The following is a 23,345-nucleotide window of genomic DNA, read 5'->3' as shown; positions in this document are numbered from 1 at the left end:
ATCCTCTAAAACAAAAATAATGCTTTTTGGTAGTAGACAAAACCTCACCTCTATCTCCAGGCTTCCAAAAACCCTTGATTGTCTTAATAACACTATTGAAAATGTCACTTCATTCAAATACCTAGAGATTTGGTTTGACCCCTTCTTAAATTTCTAACTCAACCTGTACTACACACACACACACACACACACACACACACACACACACACACACACACACACACACACACACACACACACACACACACACACACAAAAATCAACCTTTCTGGGCTAATAGGATTTCCCCTTTTTTATCCAGACCATGTAGAAATACCATAGTTAAAGGTATCTTACTGGCTCGGCTAGAATACTGTCCAGGGGTGGCTTATGCTGTTGGACTGCAGTACTGCAGCCCACCCCCAGCTGTAAAACAAAAAATAAAATAAAAGAGAAACTAATAAAAGAAAAGAAAAGAAAAACTAATAAAAGAAAAACAAATGCAAGTCACGGAACATCGCGCATGCACACTCGTGGCATTTCCTGATATCCGGACTGCTGGTGAACCAGTCTGGAGCATGCACGCAGAATCCAGACTGTCTCACCAGCAGTCTGGATTAGGAGGAGAGCATTCAGCAGCACTATCCCAGAAGTCTACGCAGTTACAACTGCATAGACTGGAAGGGGATCAGACTGCAATGTCCACAGGCTGGGTAGCACCCAGCTTGCTCTGCTCTCACGGGAAGGACTGCTCTGCTCTTGTTGCGGGCTTTTGGATGGTACAGACTTGCTCTCATTGGGCTAAGGAAGGACTACAGTGGACTTTGGAGTTTACTAAGGAAAAGGGCTGCCTGTTTTATGGACTTTAAGGTATGGAACTGCAAGGAAGGAATTTAGTGTGTGTGGAATTTAAGGTAATGAACTGCAAGGAAGGAATTTGGTGTGTGTGGAATTTAAGGTATGGAACTGCAAGGAAGGTGTGTGTGTGTGTGTGTGCGTGTGTGTGTGTGTGTGTGTGTGTGTGTGTGTAAAATGCCCCAGTTGCTATATGGTGACTAGAGAATGCCACAGGCTTGAACTCCGTACCTTGGGCCCATGTGGCAAGAGCCTGAATTCCCTACTCACCACTATTTGTAAAAAAAAAAAATGCAGATTTTTGGCTCATATTTGTTCTGTTATTTTCTGTTCCTCATAAAATCTGTGGTTTCTGTATTTTTGTCTCTACACAGTCAGTAGTGCAGTGGTAGCATTGTGGCCTGACAGCTACAGGTTCTCTGGTTTGATTCTTGGCTGGGGTGCCTTCTGTGTGGAGTCTGCATGCCCTCCCTGCATTTGTGTGGATTTCCTCTGGGTGCTCTAGTATCCTTCCATTTTACAAAGACGTGTCTGGAGTGTTTCTCCCTGGGCCTCTGCTGAAAATTGGCTTTTGTTCCAAGTCAGACTTTCCTGGTTAACAAATGTTAAATAAATAAAATGACAAGCATTTGAATTTCAGACTTCATATTCTTCAGAAAGTACATGGTAACACAAAACCTTTTATTCTAGCAATTTTCTAAGTTTATAAGATGGATATTTGAAAATTTTTTTTTATGCTAAGGTTGAGAGCTATGGTAAGAACTGAATTCGCTGAATATATTTGGGGGCTGGATCCCCCCATTACTGGCTTTGTCCAGGTGGTTTTTGCTAAGAGATTGAGAGTTATGGTGAGAACTGAATTCACTGAATATGTTTGGGTGCTGTAGTCCCCCATTATTGGCTTTGTTCAGGTGTTTTGTGCTAAGAGGTTGACAGCTATGGTGAGAACTGAATTCACTAAATGGTAACCATTTAAGTTTCAGTCTTCTTCGCTTTCATAAAACAGCTGATATGACATAGTGGTATGTCACTCTGACTGTTTTGCACAGGGTCCTGGGTTCAAGACTTGGCAATGAAATGTATCATGGTAACACAGCATTTTATTCTAGCAACTTTCCAACATTATACAATCAATGTTTAAAATGTGTCCCTAGTTTTTGGGCTTTTGTCCCCCACAAATAAATTTTGGCTTTTTCCAGATTTCTTGTGCTGCAAAGTTCAGAGATACAGCTGAGTATTGAGTAGATTTTACAAGGAGCTGAGAGCTGCAGGGGAGCAAAAGTTTAGTGCTGCTTATGATGAGTCTGCTTGCATTGTTAATAGCACAACATGTAATTTACTTGCTTTTGATGCAGAAGGCTGTGGGTTCTACTCCCACAGTAGGTAGATGCATTGCTGATACTGTACTGTGTTGCAAAGGGGGTGGATGCTGCAGTCCATTTTGGCGAAGCTACCTAGTAACTATGAACCTGTTATCAGTTTGCCATCTATTCCTTATTGCAATATTACTAGCTTATCATTTTTTTTAGTGTAACATAGGCAATTTATTCCTCAAGGGCAACAGACACTTTATTTGTAGATGAAACAATGAAATATAAAGTTGTTTGCTAGCAGCAACCTCTTCATTAGTTACAGATATCTTCATTGTGGAATTATTTATATGACTTTTACTTCTTCAGAGATTGTGCATATTTACTGATACTGGTGGACTGTAGCAGTATGAGTAGACTTTTATGATGGAAATGTTCTGAATTGGGCAGTTTTGTCATTATTGGTGCATGTATTTTGTTTCACGGTTTACTGGAAAAATGTTCAAAACAATAAATTTAAAACGCCCTCTAAAGCTGTACTGTATTGTACAAGAAATATAATTTAATACAGTCAGGAAGGTGTATGAAAGAGCATGTGCATGTTACGTGTGCAAGGGGCCTGTAATTTGAAAACAGCCCAAAGTTAATCTTTATCTGCACTGGCAAAATGTATTTTCTTTGAATGTGGGTTTCAGTGCTGTTTCAATGAATGTGAGTTTCAAGGGGAGAGGAGTTTTAATGCTAAGTCTGTTTTCATTGTGAGACTGCATTGCTTTATTTAGCAGATAACTATCAGTGTTTGTGCTGTAAAATGCAAAATAAAATGTTCAAATGAAGTCCAAATCTTCGCAGAAGTAAAGTAGTATGCACATTAGTGTTTATGGTAAATGGAGTGAAATAGCCAAGTAATGGTTCATTGGAATGGCTGCAGGAGGGAGGCTCCATTCGATCATGATTTTGTGAGGGTGGAAGGGCGGCAAACTCAAAGACAGCCCTGGCTGAACTATATCTCTCAACTGTCCAGATTTTTGCAGAATGAATAGATTTTTGCTTCTTATTTTTGGTTTGTTGCTCATAAAATTTGTGGTTTTCTGGCAAATCATTTAGGAATTAAGTCACTAAATAATGACAGATACTGAGTTTCAGACCTGATAATCTTCAGAAAAATGCATACAAAAGCAAGACCTGTTATTTTATCAACTGTCTCAGTTTATACAAGAGCAATTTTTAGTGCTCTTTATATGTTCTCCCAATATATTTGGCCTTGTCCAGATTTCCTGCATTAACAGGTTGAGAGGGACGTGCAAATAAATTGCTTTATAGAATTAGGCATATCCAAACCTCTCAACTGTCCCCAATTTTGGCTCAAAATGTTGCTCTTCCCCTAATAATCCCTCCGCAAAATGGCAATTTTGGAAGAAAATGTGGAGGGTTTACAATTAATATATAACTTTAATAATCAGAGTTATAGATTACTTTTATTTCAGAAATGCATGTAGATTCTTTTATTTTGTCAACTGCTGAAGTTAGCAGTACTAATATTAAAAAGTGTCCCTTCTTTGACAAGTTCCCAGCTGTATTGTGTGGCTATTTTATATTTTTGCATCACATTTTTGGTCTGTTTTTCATAAAATTGTGTTTTTTGGCAAATTAGTGGCAAATCATTAAAGAATGAAGTTAGAAAATAATGGCAGACATTTGAGTTTCAGATTTCATACCATTCAGAAAATTCATACTAATGCAAGATCTACTATTCTATTATCTTTCTAAGTTTATAAGAGCAATATTTAAAAAGTGTCCTTATTTTGGGCCTTTGTCTCACTTCTATGTATGGTTTTGTCCAGATTTTTTGCACTGAGGTTGAGAGGTATGACAAATGTGTCAGGGTCATCACAGTCAGCCAGAGACATTTCAAATTGTGACATACTTGTTGCACCCCACTCCCCCATGTAGTGACTCTGGATGTGTCCAAGCAAGCCAAGGAGCAGTTATGCAGTGTAAATGTGCAGAGTATCCCCCCATCCAAGGTAGACACAAGTACTACAGTGGCTTTTCATCTGCCCTTGATTTTGCAGAATGTTCTGGTTTCTGTCATATTTTTATACTGTTGATTTATGCATATTGTTATTCAGAACGTGCCTGTTGCTCTGTGTTTAAGTGGCAATGCTTTAATGATCATCAGGTAAGCTTGTCTGAGATTGTAAGATGCAAGTAAGCTTTAATAAGCATACTGTTAAATAATTGCCAACATTGAAACCTTTGTATTGTTGCCATGTAGATAATACTTACATAACTAGATAACGTATAAGCCTTGGGTATTCAAATGCATATGACAGTATTTGTAATAAAGGACAGGATTACATTATTTAAAGAAGCTCATTACATTTGTTGGAGACTTGTCATCTTTGCAGGCTTTACCTGTAAACTAAACAGAATGCCAATCTATTGTGTGTGGTCCATACACTGTGCAGTAATGCTTTAAGCAATGTATCTTGAGCTTGTTTCTTGTTTGCTTTTCATTTTTTACTTTGATCATGTTTTCCTCATGAAACAAGTAGATAGTTGTTGTCAGGCAGCAGGTCTTTTTTGGATAAGAAACATTTTTACAAGTGGGGGTATCACAGAGATTGCTACTTTCAGCATGCTACTTGGTACTTTAATAAAGCTGAATATAAATTATAATTAGAACTCCAGTACAAGGAGAAGTGGTTTGAGTTGAGTGCTGCTTGTTTTTCGTATACTTGATTTTGACTGGCATTCCAGTAATGTATTTAAAAAATAATTTATTTTTCATGCTTCACAACCTTTTTGTTTCCATCTAGATATTAAGTAAGCTGTTATGCAGCCAATGCATTGAAATATTTTTTTTTCTTCTACACTTCATTTTGTCTTGATTGAACTCTCATAATGATGGTTTGGCACCCAGGGAAGCATATTTAATTAAAGTTACAGTTTTTGTGGTTTAGAGCATAGCTCCTCCCCTTTCTAGTTGGCCACATCCCTTCCCATTGACCCCATCCATTCAGCTGTCTCCTGCAGCCCCCCTTTGATTTGAAGTCACCAACCGCCACTGAACTGTCTCTCACTGATTGCTGCAGCTTCTAAAAGAAATGTATCCACCATTCAGTCAATTTCAAATGCCATTTGCAGGTTCATCACTGTCTCCCCAAGAAATGAACACCACTGCAGAACCATTGAAAAAGCTAACTGACTACATGTGAAACCATGTGCTAACTTTCTATTTGCCTCTCAACTAAACTTATCAAGATTGATGCCTTCCCTCCACTAGCTTTCAGACTATTCAGATGCACCAACATACAACCTTAGACATCTTAACCACTCATGTTCTCTCCTCCAAACCCCACAAATTAAGCTTCACTGCACAGATCATACTTTCTTAGTTCAAACTGTGGGAATCTCTCCGTTCTTAAAGGTCATTCCTCTTACCCCATTTTCCATTCACAAATAAGAGCACATTTCAAGGCTGTAGAAAAATGCCATTGCTATCTCTCTCTCTGGTCGTATAATTTTGCCTGTTCATTCCCTTCCTCTGTCTTCATACCTTGCTGTGACTCTTTTTTTTTTTTTATTTTTTATTGTGATTCTTTCAGCATGCCACCTCTGATTTTCTCTCTATATAATGTATGAATATATTGTGTTTTTTTCATTCACTCTGTATATAATGTTATTTATCTGTTGCCTTTGTGCCCTTAAGCCGACTATGATATTTACTTTTTATAATATAATATATGCATATTTTGCATTTTGTGATTCATCCTATGTATAATGTTACAAAACTGTTGTGTGGCTATTGTGTTTTCCCCAGGCTGAGACTAAAATGGGTCCAATGGAATCAGTGCTCTATCCAGTCAACAAAATCAAAATAAAATAAAAATAAAGTAAATCATTTACCTTGAGGTTATACAGCAGTAAATGGAAAAGGTTTACTGTATGAACCGAGTCTCAAAACATAGACCCTGTTACAGCCCTGATAGCAGACATTCTACACTTATCTTTCATGGTTTAAGTAGGCTGTAGCATCTTGTACCATAAAGGTTTAGTTAGCCTCTATCTCCTCTTTCCATGTCAGATTTCAAGACTGATCCTTGGCTCCTCGTATGTTGTGCCAAGCCCTTCTCAAGGTGTTATTTCATTTAATGCTTCATATCAAGGATTCAGTTCCCCCCACAGGACTTAAATCTACTATTAGAAGCCGTGACTAAGCCTTCATTCATTGGATTTGAAGTTCTTGTCATGGAAAACAGCATTGTTAGTGGAGGTCATGTCAACCAAAAAGACTATCTGAACTCCATGCTGTGTCTCCATATGTAATTTTTCATAATGATACGGTTACTCTCAGAACTAACCCTACCTTTCTTCCAAAAGTAGCTTCTGAGAATAACTGTTTTCAACCTATCCACTTGCCTATGTTTTTTTCAAATTATCAAAATAGAGGAGAATACATCCTGCACATAGACGTTCATAGGCAACTTTGTATTTATTTGCACAGAACTGTTTCCTTCTGAAGGGATGAAGTTATTTGCTTCTTTTGCCCAAAGTTGACTGGGCAAGAAGGTTTCCAAAGTCTCCCTGTCACAATGGATGTTGGATTGTGTTTTCTTTATACCTACAAGAATAAGTCATTAGTGAATAAGCCCAAAGTCCACTCTAACAGAACAGTTTTTGCAGCTGCAGTCTTTTTCAACTCATGATCCTTAGATTAAATTTCACAAGTAGTCTCTTGGTCTTCAACCCGTACATTTATCAAGCACTACAAATCTGACTATTTTTTAGGGCCAGGACATCCTTTGGGGCTTTGATCCTGACAAGTCTTTTGTCTTTAAGTCACCCAGGAGTTCAGTAGCTGTGGATTCTGACCCATATGTTGCATTTGGATGGGCAGAATGAATAAGATATGAAAGTTATGTATTTACCATAATAAGAGATTCTTTCATTCCAGTCCATCTGATATAACAACCTGCCCTTATTTCGCTTGCTAGTATATCTATTGGAGAATCCTGTTCCTGAGTCAAAGGCAGTACAGATATGTTCCATCTGGGTGTAAAACTTGGTCTGAGTTAGTCTGGGGGGCAGGCATTATGGGACAGGAAAGTTTGGAAGGGCTCATCTCTGGAGTACCAAATTAGCTGGATTGGATCCAACCAGAGGATCAAGGCCCCGCAAGTTGTATCGGATAGATTGGAATGAAAGGATCTATCAATATGGTAAGTAGAATAACGTTTGTTTTTCATTGACTGTCACATGACTTTACAGTACTTTTAAACAGAAGTGCACTTTTGAGTTTGACAGTTTAAAAGTTGACTTAAACATTCTAAAAACATTTTTATGTGGAGAAACTGTGTTTAAATTACTTTTTGGGTTGGTAAAAGTGTAATAGACTGCTTTTTACTGTGTTTTATTGAGAAAAATGACCTTGTATTACTTTTTTAAGTTTTACCAGCGTGTCCTGCTTAGTTTCCCTGGAAAAGAAGTGCCACTTTCAGCTTGACTAAGTGTGACGTTGCCAGCCCAGCTATCTGGAATTTTGTAAATAATCATATGTCATTTGTGACTATTGATATGATTCATATGCTTGTCTTACAAATGTAAGAGAACTAACTGTATGTTATGCACTGAGCTTCAAGAATGTAACCACAGTGTACCCTACTGGAAAAGAACAGAAATGCATATAAACTATATACCTGTGCAAATGTATGTTTTAATAGTGTAAGCTGTAACATACAGAGTTAACTTGCAAAACTTCAAGAAAATAAGTTGGAATCAAAATGTTTTACGATTGTCTTATCTCTCAGTTTCAATGCAGCAAGCAGACCCAATGTCTAGAGCTAGTTTTTTCTATTGTCTTGAAAGTAATTTTAATTACTAGGTTTAAAATGTAAAGTGTTTTATTGCTTCCTAGCAGCTGCACATCAGAGAGATATTTACTTCTCACACAGAGATAATAAAATTCTGTTGGTATCTGTTAGCCTGGGAACTGAAGGCAGGTGACAAAGAGTGATGTCATCCAAGTTGACCCAGCAGTAATGTTTGATAGTAATTTAATAACTCTCTCAGAGAAAGACTGTGCATTTTGTATCTTGTCTTGGACCTAGAAACATCCATTCAACACTCCTGCCTGTGTTTTGCCCTGTAAGTAATATTTAGGCATAGTATTTCTTTTAGAGATAGATAAGAATATAGTAAAGATTAGATTAGATGTTTTCTGTATTAATTTGAGACTGTCCTGCAATGTTGTTTTAAAATATTTCCTGTGATTCTGAAATCTGAAGTTATTGTGTTATTTAAGTATTGTCTTGTTCTTTTATTATTTATTATTAAATATATTTAAACATATCTTTGTGGCTAATATTTGTGAGACATATTTAAGCTCTTAGTGCACTTGCATATGTATTTGGTGACACTGTACAGGTCACTCCTAAAATAGCCTAAGTCTTGGTCACACTTACCATTTGGATAATAGTAACATTACACAGCAGGAATGGTCACCCTTTGTAATGGCCTTTAAGTAGCTGATAAGTAGGGGTTGGTGGCAGTGATAACTACCTTATTGTCTGGGCAGAAGGAGGCATAGCTAGTAAACATGTGCCAGCCTTCCCCAGGTGTGTATGTGTTTGTATATAAATCAAATTTCAAAGTGTGTGTGTGCGTGTGTGTATGGGAACTACTTAGGCAGGGACATGAAGCGCTGGTTGGACATAGTGGGTGCTGGAGGTCTTGGCTTGACCCCTGAGCTGAGATCTTAACCCTATAGCTGTGCCAGTGGGGAGTCTTATTGGGGATCTGGAGAAAGAGGGAGAAAACAGCCCCCAGACTGACTGTGATCTCTGTGTGCTCTTAAGAAAAACTGTACTTTACTCTGTGTGTACTTGTCATCCTTCCATTGTGTACGTCCCTCACTGTTGCCAGTGGTGAGGATTGAGGCTCCTTGATTACTGGGCCAATGTTGAGTCCCAGCTCCATTTACATCGCAGAATAAGTGAGGCAGGTCAGTATTTGGATTACTCGCCATGAAACAAGAACTCAGTTGGAGGTTATTTATTTGATTGATCTTATTTGTGATAATTGTTTTATTGTTTAATTGTTGTGGGTATACAGGGAGGTGGTGATTTTTGTAATGATGTACTCCTTGAAGACTTGTGTTGCCGAGACATCAGTGGAATAAACTTGTGGATTTTACAGCCTTGTGGTCTTTATTCTTATTCTGGTGTTTTCCTACCATGGTTTACTAATGGTTCTCATTCCTGTCAGACACAACAAGCTGCAGGCAGCTTGGGAGGGACCCTACAAGGTGATAAGGAAGGTCAGTGATGTTAACTACATGGTAGAACTGCTAGGCAGGGGGCAGGGGCACAAATTGAACCATGTTAACATGATGAAGCCTTACCATGATAGGGAGGCCCTTGTGCTGAGTATTTACAGTGGATGGGAAGAAGAGTCTGAGGGGAATCTAGAGACTGATCTCCTCAGTGAAGCTCGGACCGACACCTCAGTGGAAGGGGTAGCAATGTCCCAGCAGTTATCCCCTACCCAAGTTCGAGCAGTGTTACAGGAGTTTGTGGGCATATTCACTGGGAAACCAGGGTGCACCCACCTGGTGCAGCACCATGTGGATACAGAACACCAAAGGCCTATTAAGCAGGCCCCTTACATGGTGCCTGAGAGAGTCAAACAGACTTTGAGGGAGGAGATACAGGAAATATTGGAACTAGGGGTAATTCAGGAGTCCACCATCTCTGGGCCTCCCCACTGGTGCTGGTCCCAAAGAAGGATGGCAGCACCAGCTTCTGTGTGGACTACAGGAATTTAAATAGTCATACAGAGTCAGTTGTTTACCCCATGCCTAGGATAGATTAAGCCATACAGCAGCTGGGTGGGGCTTAGTATCTTACCACCACCGATCTTACCAAGGGTTGCTGGCAGGTGCCCTTGACTCCCAGTGCTAGAGAGAGGTTAGCCTTTGTGACTCCTTTTGGCTTGTATGAGTTCACAAAGATGCCTTTTGGGATGTAAAATGCCCCAGTGACTTTCTAGAGGCTGGTAGATCATATCCTAGTAGGAGCAGGAGATTTTGCCCTTGCTTACCTAGATGATATTTCCATCTACAGCTATTCTTGGCAAGAGCACCTTCAGCATGTTAGGGAAGTGCTGGGCAGACTGCAGAGGGCAGGGTTGACCATTAAGCCCAGCAAATATCAGGTGGGTATGGCAGAGGTCTCCTACCTGGGACATAGAGTGGGAAGTGGTAAGATCAGGCCAGAACCCACCAAAGTGGAAGCCATTCAGGCATGGCCTGCCCCTGTTACCAAACTGCAGGTGAGAGCATTCTTAGTGACAGCAGGGTACTACAGAAAGTTCATCCCCATTATAGTACCATAGCTGCTCCTCACACAAACCTGACAAGGAAAACTGTCCAGATAGGGTAGTGTGGACCCCAGCATGTGAGCAGGCATTCCAGAAGCTTAAAGGAGCTTTTGGAGGACCCCCTGTGGGAGCCAGTTCAGATTACAGCAAACAATTTGTTGTGCAGGTGGATGCTTCAAACCATGGGGTGGGGGCTGTACTTAGCCAGGTTTCCTCAGAGGGAGAAGTGCACCCAGTGGTATATCTCAGTTGTAGGCTCCAAGCCAGGGAGGAATGCTATGCAGCTGTAGAAATGGAATGCCTAGCCATAGTGTGAGCACAGCAGAAACTTTAGCGTTATCTGTATGGAAGGAAATTCACAGTAGTTACAGACCTCAATCCCTAACATGGCTACATTGAGCCAGCCAACAAAATGCCAAGTTACTAACATGGAGCCTAGGGTTACAAGCATATGACATGACAGTGCAGCACCACAGTGGGATTATCTATGCCAATGCAGATGGGCTGTCAAGACAGGGAATGGGGTAAGGTATTCCCAGATAGGCTCAACCCTCTCAAGCAATGTTTCTCAAGGAGCAAATAAAAAACTAGCTTAAGGTTTCTCGGGGGGATTGTGACATTTTCAGCCCAGCTATCTGGAATTTTGTAAATAATCATATGTCATTTGTGAATATTAATATGATTCATATGCTTGTCTTACAAATGTAAGAGAACTATGTGTTATGTACTGAGTTTCAAGAATATAACGGCAGTGTGCCCTACTGGAAAAGAACAGAAATGTATATAAACTATATACCTGTGCAAATGTATGTTTTAATAGTAGAAGCCGGAACATACAGGGTTAATTTGCAAAACTTCAAGAAAATAAGTTGGAATAAAAATGTTTTATGATTATGTTATCTCTCAGTTTCAATGCAGCAAGCAGACACAATGTCTAGGGATGGAAGTTTTTCTATTCTCTTGAAAGTAATTTTAATTACTAGGTTTAGAATGTAAAGTGTTTTATTGCTACCTAGCAGCTGCACATCGGAGAGATATTTACGTCTCACACAGAGATGATAAAATTTTATTGGTATCTGTTAGTCTGGGAACTGAAGGCAGGTGACAAAGAGTGATGTCATCCAAGTTGACCCAGCAGTAATGTTTGATAGTAATTTAAGAACTCTCTCAGAGAAAGACTGTGCATTTTGTATCTTGTCTTGGACCTAGAAACATCCATTCAGCACTTCTGCCTGTGTGTTGCTCTGTAAGTAAGATTTAGGCATAGTATTTCTTTTAGAGATAGATAGGAATATAGTAAACATTAGTTTTGTTTTCATGTTTCATGTTTTCTGTATTCATTTGAGACTGTCCTGCAATGTTGTTTTAAAATATTTCCTGTGATTCTGAACTCTGCATTTACTGTGTTGTTTTGAGTATTGTCTTTTTTTGTTATTTATTATTAAATATATTTAAATCTATCTTTGTGGCTGGTATTTATGAGACATATTTAAGCTCTGAGAGTACTTGCATATGTATTTGGTGACACTGTACAGGCCACTCCTAAATAGCCTAAGTCTTGGTCACACTTACCATTTGGAGAATAGTAACATTGCACGGTAGGATTGGTCACCCTTTGTAAAGGCCTTTAAGTAGCTGATAAGTAGGAGTTGGTGGCAGTAATAATTACCTTATAGTCTGGTCAGAAGGGGGCATAGCTAGTAAACCTATGCCAGCCTTCCCCCACATGTGTGTATTAATCAAATCTCAAAGTGTGTGTGTATGTCAGCTACTTGGGCAGGGACATGAAGCATTGGTTAGACAGAGAAGGTGCTGTAGGTCTTGGATTGACCCCTCAGCTGAGATCTTAACCCTACAGCTCTGCTAGTGGGGAGTCTTATTAAGGATCTGGATAAAGAGGAAGAAACCACCCCTCAGACTAACTGTGACCTCTGTGTGCTCTTAAGGGAAATTGTACTTTACTGTGTGTGTACTTGTCATCCTCCCATTGTGTACGCCCCTCACTGTTGCCAGTGGTGAGGATTGAGGCTCCTTGATTACTGGGCCAGTGCAGGGATGTCACACTATGGAATAAAATATATGTCCCATGGTCAATCTTTCTTCTAGTCATAGAAAGAAAAAGTTAACTAAACAGCCTTTGCCATTACAGCAGGCCAGCAATTTGCCTCATATGGGGATGGGTGACTTTACTGTGGCTAAAGCTGGTTCCTCAGATCTCACATATTTTTCCCCAAATCCTTTTAGTGTTGCCCATACAGCCACTATGGACTGGGGGTTAGCCTTGTCTTCTGTGACTGTCGGGGTCCTCTCAATGGACAAGGAGAGCAACTTTTGCCAGTGTTGGGAAAAGGGGCAGGGAAAATGCCTCTGCTTAGCAAGAATTTTGTGCTCATCCCTGGGGAAGCTGTTGCTGCTATTAATAACCCTGTTTGTTCTACTGTTCTTGTCAAAAAGAAAAGAAAACTAAACATGTATCTTCTCCTGATTCAGTTTACTGGACAGGAATAGTTTATTAAGTGTGACTCAGTGTCTTGTTCAGGCTATTGACCTTTCTTGCCAGGTGGTTTCTAGTAAAAGAAAAATGGATTCCTCTTTTCCTAAATTGATTCAAGATACTGAATTTGAAGAAGAATGTGATGGGAGAAATTCAGTTTTTTCACCTCAGATTTCTGATTTAGACTCAGAGGAATGCATGTGATTTGTATCCACTGTCAAGGATGTTCTTTCTCAGAATATTTCCAGAATGTGCCATTGTTTTCAGTGCATGAACACTGGGTTCTTTCTTCCCACAGAATTGAATTGTTACATTTGGAATTCCTAGAACATCATCTCATCCCCACTGTGGAGTTAGCATTAGAGGATGTGTTTGTCACAGCATGTGGTTTCCCTGATAGCCAGCTCGCTGCACCTAAGAAAGCAGATAGAATGTACAAAGCTCCTCAGCCTTTCAAATTTCTATACATTCACTCCAGATTTGACTCAGCAGCTGTAGCTTTAGTTAACCCAGCTGATGCCCAGCATTTTAATGGTAATCCTTCTCCTTCTAACAAGGATTTTAAAACACTTGATACATCTGGGAAAAAAGAGTATGCTTCAGCAACTTTATTTTTTTTTTTTTAATTTTGAATGGTCAGACTCATATGTTGAAAGTTTATTCTTAATAATTGTGAAAGTGTGTGGAATATTATATCTGCAGTTCCTCCCTTTGAGAAAAAATCTGCTTTGTGTGGATTAGTTAGTTTTATTTCTCAGGCCATTACTCATTGATTTAAGTTTGTGTATGTCTCTATAGATACTGCATTCAAAGTTGTTGCCACTGGTACTCTGTTGAGATTTGCCTAACTCCCATTGGTTGTAAAAAATGAGATTTCAAATTCACCTTTGGATAGATATTTAGCTTTTGGACCTTCTGCTGCAGAGGTTATCAAAGTGTGATGAGAGGGGTAAGCTGATATAGAGAATCTCTCAGATTTTTAGCCTTCCTTTTCTACATTATCCAAGGGATTTTCTGCTCCCTTGTCCAATTTTGGTAAGAAACAAATCAAACAGTCGGAACATAATGCTGGTAAGCAGATGTGTAAAAAAAAAAAACAATGGTAGGAGGTTCCAAAAAAGAAAGCAGGACCACTCAGAACAAAATACAGTCAAATAAGCCAGAATGACTATGTGAGGGACCTTCCTGGCAGTCTCTTATTCTTTCCAGATAGTCTGAATCTCCATTTCTGTCTTTGGCAACAGATTGTTTCAGACAAATGGGTTCTGACACTGATTTAACATGGTTACAGTTGTTAGTGGAAAGAAACCCCTCCTTCCCAGGGAATTATACAGCACCCATAAGATCAACCCCCTCTGTTCCCTCCTGTCCTACAGCACATGCTTTCTCAGTGGGCAATTCCTCTTTCGCAACTGGGAAGAGGTTTGTTACTAAAAAATGTTTTTGGTGCAAAAGAAAGAAAATGCCTGAAGACCAGTTCTGGAGCTTTCTTTATTAAACCCAAGTTCAAAATACTTTCACTTCACAACCTGTTTCCTATTTTCCTCATTTGAGTTTTTCTGGTAACCTTAGATTTAAAAGATGCTTATCATCAGATTCCTTTCAATCCAGACATCAGACATTCCTTTATTTGTCTGGGTCACAGTTTCAGTTCTCTGCCTTACCCTTTCCAGTTATAGCACATTGTAGGCTATGGGGTATCCACATTTTTTATTATTTAAACGACTTGCTTATCTTTGCAGTCTTTTTCAAAGTTTCAGGAATTTCTCTTACTTGGGTGAGAGATCTTCTACATAGGCTGGGGATCTAGTAAAACATTAAAAGATCTTGTTTGGACTCCACACATGATTGTGTTACCTGGGTATCTGCAAGACACCTCAGTACAAAGAGCTTTTCTTCTACATGAGAAAAAATAGAACCTTTTCTATTCCAGATGTTTTCCACTCAGACTTCTGTCACTGTGAGGGAATACCTCTGGATTCTGGATCTCTTGGCCTCTATGATTCTCATGATACCTCTGGCAAGACACCATATGAGAAACGTGCAATAGTATTTGAAGTCTGTTTAGTTTTAGCACCAACTCCCACTATCTTTTCAGATTCCAGTTCTACTGTTTGTGATAAGCGACATCTCTTGGTGGAGACATCAAGTATCCCTGAATCCAGGTCTCCCCTTTTCCTCTCCTGTTTGAAAGCAGTCATCACCACAGACACCACATACTTTGCTTGGGGAGCAGTGTCAAGGGGGATACAAGTGCAAGGTATCTGGGACAGCAAAGACAGACACAAGCAGTGCAGACAAGTAATGTTAGCATGGCTTATAGCTTTACAGCATAATCTCTCTCTACAGGCTTCCTACATTCCATCAGAGCAAAATTTTGAGGCAGCCAAGCTAATTAGGACAAAGACATACCCTTATGAATGGAAACTAGATGTTAAGTTGTCTTTCTCGCCTTTGTTTTTGCTGGTGATCGGCTCCGACTCGGCCATCTTCAATAGCTCGAGAGCTGTTTACTGGCTTGAGGCTACCCCTTATCCCATAATGCCTAGTAATAGCTACCCAGATCTCGTTTGCCACTTCAGCTGCGAGGTGTCGTTTTTCTGGCTCAGGCTTGTATAGAGTTTTTTGTGTAACTTTTTCACTAGAATTTTACTTTTCTAGTATTTTATTATTAGCGATAGTTTTGTTTCTGTGATAGATAATTGTTAGTTTATAGTATCCCTCTTTTTTGTAGAACATATTTAACTTAGAGAGTTCTCCCCCACTCCTCCCCCCTACCTTCTTGTCAGGTTAGCCATTTAAGTTAGAGGCTTTCCTTCTGCTTTTTTCTTATAGGTTAGCCATTTAAGTTAGAGGCTTTCCTATTATCTTAAAAAAAAAAAATAAAAAAAAAAATCCTTTAGCTATATAGTCTTTCTAGTAGGTGTGTTTTTTGTAGACTGTATATTGCTTACTGTTATTGTTGTTATAACTGGTTTTCTTTTTACTGTTAAGAATGTCAAAGGAATCCAAGGTTTCTGGGTTCAAGAAGTGTGACTCATGCTGTCAGAAAATGTCTCTGACAGATGGGCACACTTCTTGCGTCTATTGTTTAGGCACTGTGCACCTGCAGGGCTCTTGTTCTATTTGCCATGCCTTTAGTCCAAGAGTCCTGCAGGAGCGTAAGAATAAGCTGATTCTTAGGGGTCTTTTAAAACCCCAGGATTCACCGGCCAAGAGCTCACAGCCAGTGAAATCCCCTAAATCCACTAAGCCGTCGGCTCCAAGTTTGGAGCCGTCTTCGGTCCAGGATTTACCTTCTACGTCGGTTCTGGCTGGCACCAACAAGACAATCTCCCCATCGGTTCCATCAGAGGCTTTGGAGCCATCGCGGAACCACAAGAGGCTGAGATCCCCTTCACTAGAGTTGGTGCATTCGGCTCCTCAGTCTCCTTTACTTCAGAGCGAGTGTAGTCACCGATCCTCTCACTTCTCTCGATCCTCTAGACTGTCGGATCATGATGTGGAGAGAGTGGTCAGTAGGTTGCTAAAGTCGCAGGCACTAGCTAAATTGTTGTCCAGCCCTCCTCAACAGGTATTGGCTCCGTCCACTTCTTTCGATGTTCCTCCTCCGACTCCAATTAGTTCAGAGCCGGAGTTCATTGGGGTTCGAGTAGTGGAACCGTCAGCTCCGATAACTCTACCTCCTTCGGTTCCGACGTCAGCTCCGATCCCCTCGGTGGTACCTTCCATCGAGGGATCTGGGCACCAGGGCTCCCTCGTCGGCTCCGAGGGGACGAGTGGCATTGGATGCTTGGCCGACCCCGTTCTCCCTCTCGGAACTTCGGCGCAGGTGAGCTCGGCTCCAACATCGGCCTCAGAGCCGTCTCCCTCGGTGCGGAGAAAGATTCCTATTTCTTCGGAACCGGAGCTTTCTCTGCATCATGGCAGGGACGCCTTCAATGTCATGTGGAGTGTGCTGTCCCCTGAGTCAGCTCCACTATCAGCCTCACCGGCTCCATCCCCTGTAGTGCCTGTGCCAACCTCTGCTCCTCCTCCAGACCCTAAGCGTAGGGAACCGATGCTCCAGGACATCCCATTGGGTGTTTCCTCCTCTTCTGAGGCCTCTCCTGATCACTCAGAAGAGCCCCCTCAGAATAAAAAGTGTAAGAGGAAGCACATTGACTCCCCCGAGTCTGTCACTTCTGTTACAGACTTAGATGATTTGGAAGGGTCCCGAGATCCCCCTCTGAAAATGTTTCCTTCTCGGACATCCTAGAAATGCTTAAGCAGAGGGGAAACTGGAATCCCCTAGCCCCTTCTGAGGATGAGTCTGTATTTCTGGATGTCTTCAGTTCCCGACCTTCCACCTCCTGGGTGTTTCCACCTTTTGATCCACTTATGACAGTTGTGGCTCGAAAGGCTTGGTCATCTCCGGATGCAGTGGAACCAACTCCGAGGAGACCTAGTAAATTCATTACAGCACCCCAGGATAAGCAGTTCCTTTCAAATGGTGTCCCGGTTGATGCTATGGTGGTAGCAGCAGCCACCAAAAAAGAGTTAGCGGAGACCTCTTTGTCCTTCCATCCCCCTAACAAGGAGTCTAGGATGATGGACAGATATGGGAAGTGAATGTTTGCTTCAGCGACCTTCTCTATGAGGTCACTGAACTAACTGTGTCATTTCACCCGACTTCAAAGAGATCTCCTTAAAAAGCTCGGAGATACCCTCCAAGATCCAACAGCTGAGGGAGCACAAGCCAAGGTAGCTTCCCAGCTAGCGACACTTAATTCTGTTATTAACTCCTCCATGAGGCTCATTTCCTATGCAGCCGATGGGGCGAGTAAAGCCACAGGTACCGGGGTGGCCCTTAGTAGGCATGCTTGGATGCAGCTGTGTAACTTTGCAGAACCCTTTCGAGCGTCCTTTACCAACACTCCCTTTGATGGTTCCTTTCTTTTTGGACCACAGGTAAAAGACACTTTGACTAGGTGTGAGCAAGAAGGCAAGACTCTCTCTGCCATGGGAGTCCATTTTTTTCACTCCCTCTAGACCTTACCCCAAGGGTCAGAAGAGTGGGAAGATGTGGTTCCGTAAATCTCAGGGAACCTTGCCTAACACATGTAGTGATTTTTCCTCCAGAGGCAGAGGGGGAAACAATAATAATAGATGCCGCCCTCGTGGCAGAGGGGGTCCGCAGAACCAGGGCAACAGAGAATCCTTCTCTAATAAGCCCTTCCAGCATCCCTGAAGGGTTGCCCGGCTGCTCAACTCTGGAGGCAGTCGGGGGGAAGACTTTTGCTGTACCCAAAAGCCTGGCAAAGTTTAACACAAGACAGATGGGTATGGTCCGTTATATCCGGAGGTTACAAATTTCCCTTCCATCAACCCCTTTTACAGTCAAGGAAGACCCTTCCACATGTTCCACCCAATCTGAAGGAGCAAGCAGTAATAGAAGTTTCAGAACTGCTAGAAAAAAGAGCCATCCAGAAAGTCCCGGCAGACCAGCACGGATCCGGAACTTACTCAAGGTTCTTTTTAGTACCAAAAAAGACAGGAGACTGGAGACCAATTCTGGATCTCAGCAGACTAAACAGGTCTGTGCAAAGAACAAAGTTTCAGATGGTCACACTACAGTCCATTCTACCCTTTCTGGGTCAGGACAATTGGATGTGCTCGACAGATCTTCAGGACACGTATTACCATATAAAGATGGACAGGTGCTCCAGGAGATATCTTCGCTTCTGGCTGGGGGCCAGTCATTATCAGTTCAGAGCTCTGCCCTTTGGTCTCACCACAGCCCCCAGGGTGTTCACCAAATGTATGGCAGTGGTCTTGGCTCACCTGAGGCGTCAAGGATTCCAGGTGTTTCCGTATCTAGATGACTGGCTCCTTACTGCTACCACCAGGCATCAACTCATACAAGCACGGGACTACACAATCACAATCTGCTCCCAGCTCAGCATTACAATAAATTTCGAAAAATCTGCCTTGTTGCCCTGTCAATCTATCACTTACATAGGAGCAGACTTAGACAGAAGGGATATGTTTGTAAGGCTACCACTTGAAAGGGTGTCCGCAATCCATCAGCAGGTACAGGTTCTGATGCAGAGCAAAAGGATCCAAGTCAGGTACGTCCTTCAAACTCTGGGTTTCATGGCAGCAGCCATTCTCCTAATCCCACTGGCACGCTTTCATATGAGAATTCTTCAGTGGCTTCTGTTTATGCAGTGGTCTTTCCAAGAGCTACCCATAACCTACATGATCATGATCACGGATGCATGCAAAAGACATCTTTCATAGTGGATGGTCTCCCCACTAGTTACTCAGGGCAGACCTTTCATACAACCCCCTCCGGTAGCCACAGTGATGACAGACGCCTCCCTGATAGGGTGGGGGGGCATTATCTGGGCAGGACAGTCCAAGGCATGTGGCAACCTCACGAGTACCATCTGCACATAAATGTCCTGGAAATGAGAGCCGTGCTTCTGGCGTTGCAAGCCCTTCAAGGCTCTCTTCCTTCTGAGACCTTTGTTATTCAAATGGACAACATGTCAGTGGTGTGGTACATCAACAAGCAGGGCAGAACCAGGTCCTACCCCCTGTGTCGAGAAGCACTCAGACTTTGACAGTGGGCAATTTCCTCCCAACATTTTCTGATTGCGACACACATCCCCGGGAGATCCAACGTCATAGTGGACAGGCTCAGCAGAGCTATTCTCATGCCTCACGAGTGGTCTCTGAATCAGGAAGTAGCGAATCTTGTTTTCCGCAGATGGGGACAGCCTTGCTGCAATCTCTTTGCCACCCCCTTCAACAGCAAATGCAGCAACTACTTCTCCCTTCTTCCGCTTCCGGGTCACATACCCAGAGACGCTCTAGTCCACAATTGGCCCCAGGGACTTCTTTATGCCTTTCCTCCTTTCCCCCTGATACCCAAACTTATACAGAAAGCAATATTGTTGGGTTCCAAAATGATCCTCATTGCTCCTTACTAGCCTCGACAGATATGGTTCCCGTTCTGGCACCATTACCTTCTCGATCAACCCTGGACTCTGGACCCAATTCCAGACCTCCTGGTTCATCAGTCAGGCGGGTTGCATCAATCCCTCAAAACTCTCCAGCTCACAGCTTGGTTGCTCCACTTCCAACCTTAGCCAGGCTTCCCAGCATTTCTCCAGCAGTCCGTGACATTATCGTTTCTTCTCACAAGTCTACAAAGAGGAAAACTTATGCTAGCAAATGGAAACATTTTTTATTGTTGGGCAAAGACTAGGAATGTGGATCCCTTTCAAGCCCCAGTCCACGAAATCCTGGAATTCCTAACACAACTGTTTCACTCCGAGTCTGCTTCTTCTACGATCAGGGTACAAATGGCGGCCATTTCTAACTTTCATGTTGGTTTTTCAAACTCTAACATTATGTCTCATAAGCTCTGTAAAGCTTTTTTGAGAGGGACAACTCTTCTTAGGCCTCCAGTGAGAGATCCCCCTCCTCCTTGGGACCTTAATTTAGTCCTAACCTCCTTAATTCTGCCCCCTTTTGAACCAGCAGTGTCCTGCTCTATCAGGTTTCTATCTTGGAAGACACTCTTTCTGGAAGCTATTACTTCAGCCAGACACATCTCCAAACTTCAGGCGCTATGTGATCGTCCTCCATACTTGGTTTTTCATAAGGACAGGGTTGCTCTGAGGACTAATTCTTCGTTTCTCCCTAAAGTCTGCTCAGAAAACAATTTAAATCAATCTATAGATCTTCCTGTGTTTTTCCCTAATCATACCAATAAGGCAGAGTACAAACTACACCAATTGGACGTTCATAGGCAATTGTGTATTTACCTGCAGAGAACTAAAGAAGTAAGGAAGTCGGATCAACTATTCCTTTCTTATGCCTTGGGCAAACAAAGTCTCCCAGTTTCCAAGGTAACCTTGTCCAGATGGTTGTCACACACTATTTCTTTCATTTATCAGTTAAGGAACAAACAGTTACCTTTTAAACTGAAAGGTCATTCTACTAGGGCCTTGCCCACCTCTGTAGCCTTCCAGTCTAGGTTGCCCATGGATTCAATCTGTGCAGCTGCCACGTGGGCAGACCCTCATACCTTTATTTCTCATTACAAGTTGGATATGGTCTCCAGGAGCAGAGCTGACTTTGGTTCCACTGTTCTGAAGAGTCTGTTCCACTGAGCCACCCAGGATTTTAGGTGCTAGGGACGCTGTCCCAACCAGCAAGAATGAAGGCGAGATAGACAACATAACATAAAGAAGTTATGTACCTACCATAACGTTCCATGTTAGTTGTCTTCATCTCGCCTTCCTTCTTGCATCCCACCCTCCGTCCCCCTGTCCTAGCGGATCGAGAGGAGTTTTTCTGTTTCACTAGCTGTGTGTTCTCTTGTTTCCTCTATTGACATAGAGAATATGGCAGGTATAGTCAACTGATTTTTTGACTGTTGTATTCTGTTGTTATGTCTGGAGTTAGCTATTTCAAACGAGATCTGGGTAGCTATTGCTAGGCATTATGGGATAAGGGATAGCCTCGAGCCAGTAAACAGCTCTCGAGCTATTGAGGATGGCCGAGTCGGAGCCGAGGATCGGCTCCGATCCCAACCAGCAAGAAGGAAGGCGAGATGAAGACAACTAACATGGAACGTTATGGTAGGTACATAACTTCTTTATCGGGGGACTTCCAAGATTTGATCCATCTGTGTGGAGTTTCTCAAGAAGACATTTATGCTTCCTCTCTGAACAATTATATGGCAAAATTCTGCTCCAGGACTCCATGCAAGAAGGCCTGGAAGACAGATGCCTTTTTTTTTTTTTGCCTTGGAGAGGAATGTTCCTGTATGCTTTTACACCCTTCGCACTGATAACCAGGTTACTTCTGAAGACTCAGAAAGAATCCCCCAAGATCATTGTGGTGACTCCCTTCTGGCCAAGGCAATAGCGAATGTTAATCATTTCCATTACCTCATTGACATTTTCAGTTATCTATCTGCCAAGGTAAACCAGTACTGGCCAGATTTCAAAAGCTTAGATTCCCTTTCCTGTCCTCTGACAGCTTATTTACTGAACATATCTTAAGATGGAAGCCTTCAACTGAGACAAGAAGTGAGTGCTCAGTCTTTTTCTGCCATCCAATGAAGAAAGTCCTCTGACTCTTCACAGGATCCAGTGCTAAATTTTCCTTGCTTACTGCTTAGATAAGCTTCATTTGACGACATCTTCCTCTCATTTTTTTACTAAATTATCATTCTCTTTCAATTTTTTAATGTTAAGCATATATATATTTTAATATTTTATTTCTGTCGGTTTTTATATAATTCCTCTGTGAATTTCTGCTTGTAGCAGTGTTTATTTAGCTTCTATCTTTGACAAATACTTGTTTTTACTGTTTTTGAAATAACTTTCTGTATTTCTTTCAGAAGTGCAGTGTGTATATTTGCTGTTAGACACCAGACTTCTGTCTTTACTGTTGTTACTCTGCTTTATTTTCATCTTTTGACAAGAACATATTGCAGGATTTGGATTTTGTCAGCTTTAATGCATTATTTACTGTATGTTTGGCTCTGCTGTGTGTGCATTTTTTTAACACTGGATCATGATTTTACCCCAAATAAAGTTGTTTGACTCTACTGAAGAAATTGTATTCTCTATGACAAGAAATTATAGTTTAAATTGCCGTTAATATTATAATGCAGTTTAACATGGTTAAGGTGCGTGTAGCTAATTTTTAACTCTGTTTACATTGGTTGCTTTGATGTTTGGTCTTAGTGTACTATAAATTCTTTAACTTCTTTCATTTGCAAAAGAATTCTGAACACATTTCAAAGTGTTTTTTTTTTTTTGTGATAATAGCAGAGTTTGGCAGAGTTTAGTTGTGTGGAGACATGCTTATTGCTAGAAATTTTAAGTGCTTGTTGTGATACATTATCCAGTCTTGTCAGTTTATTATTCTAGATGGTGTTCTCTCCCCTGACTTGATGGATCTTAACTCTGGTATATCCTGTCAAATCCAGTTGCACCTAAAAGAAAAAGAATAAATAAATAAAAATATGCCTCAGCTTACAGTTAGAGATTGCTCGGCCAGCACCTATGGAATGATGGATAGGGACATCCTCCAGGACTGTTCCAGTATCTGATGCAGGTATGGGACACCCAAATCATTTAGGTGCAGGAGTAGTCTAGGGTAAGAGACCCCTTGCTACACATAATAATCTGCCTCCATATTTTATCTGGTTCTGAAGTTCACAAAAAAAAGAAACAGAAGCGTCATCATACAGCTGATAATCAATTTAAAGTTGCTTATAAGGATAGTGAGGTTTCCTTGGCTAATAGTGTTCTGCG

Source organism: Protopterus annectens, chromosome 3.part0, assembly GCF_019279795.1.
Source record: "Protopterus annectens isolate FY-2018-M chromosome 3.part0, PAN1.0, whole genome shotgun sequence".
Taxonomy (NCBI): domain Eukaryota; kingdom Metazoa; phylum Chordata; order Ceratodontiformes; family Protopteridae; genus Protopterus; species Protopterus annectens.
Note: the sequence above shows the minus strand (reverse complement) of the source record.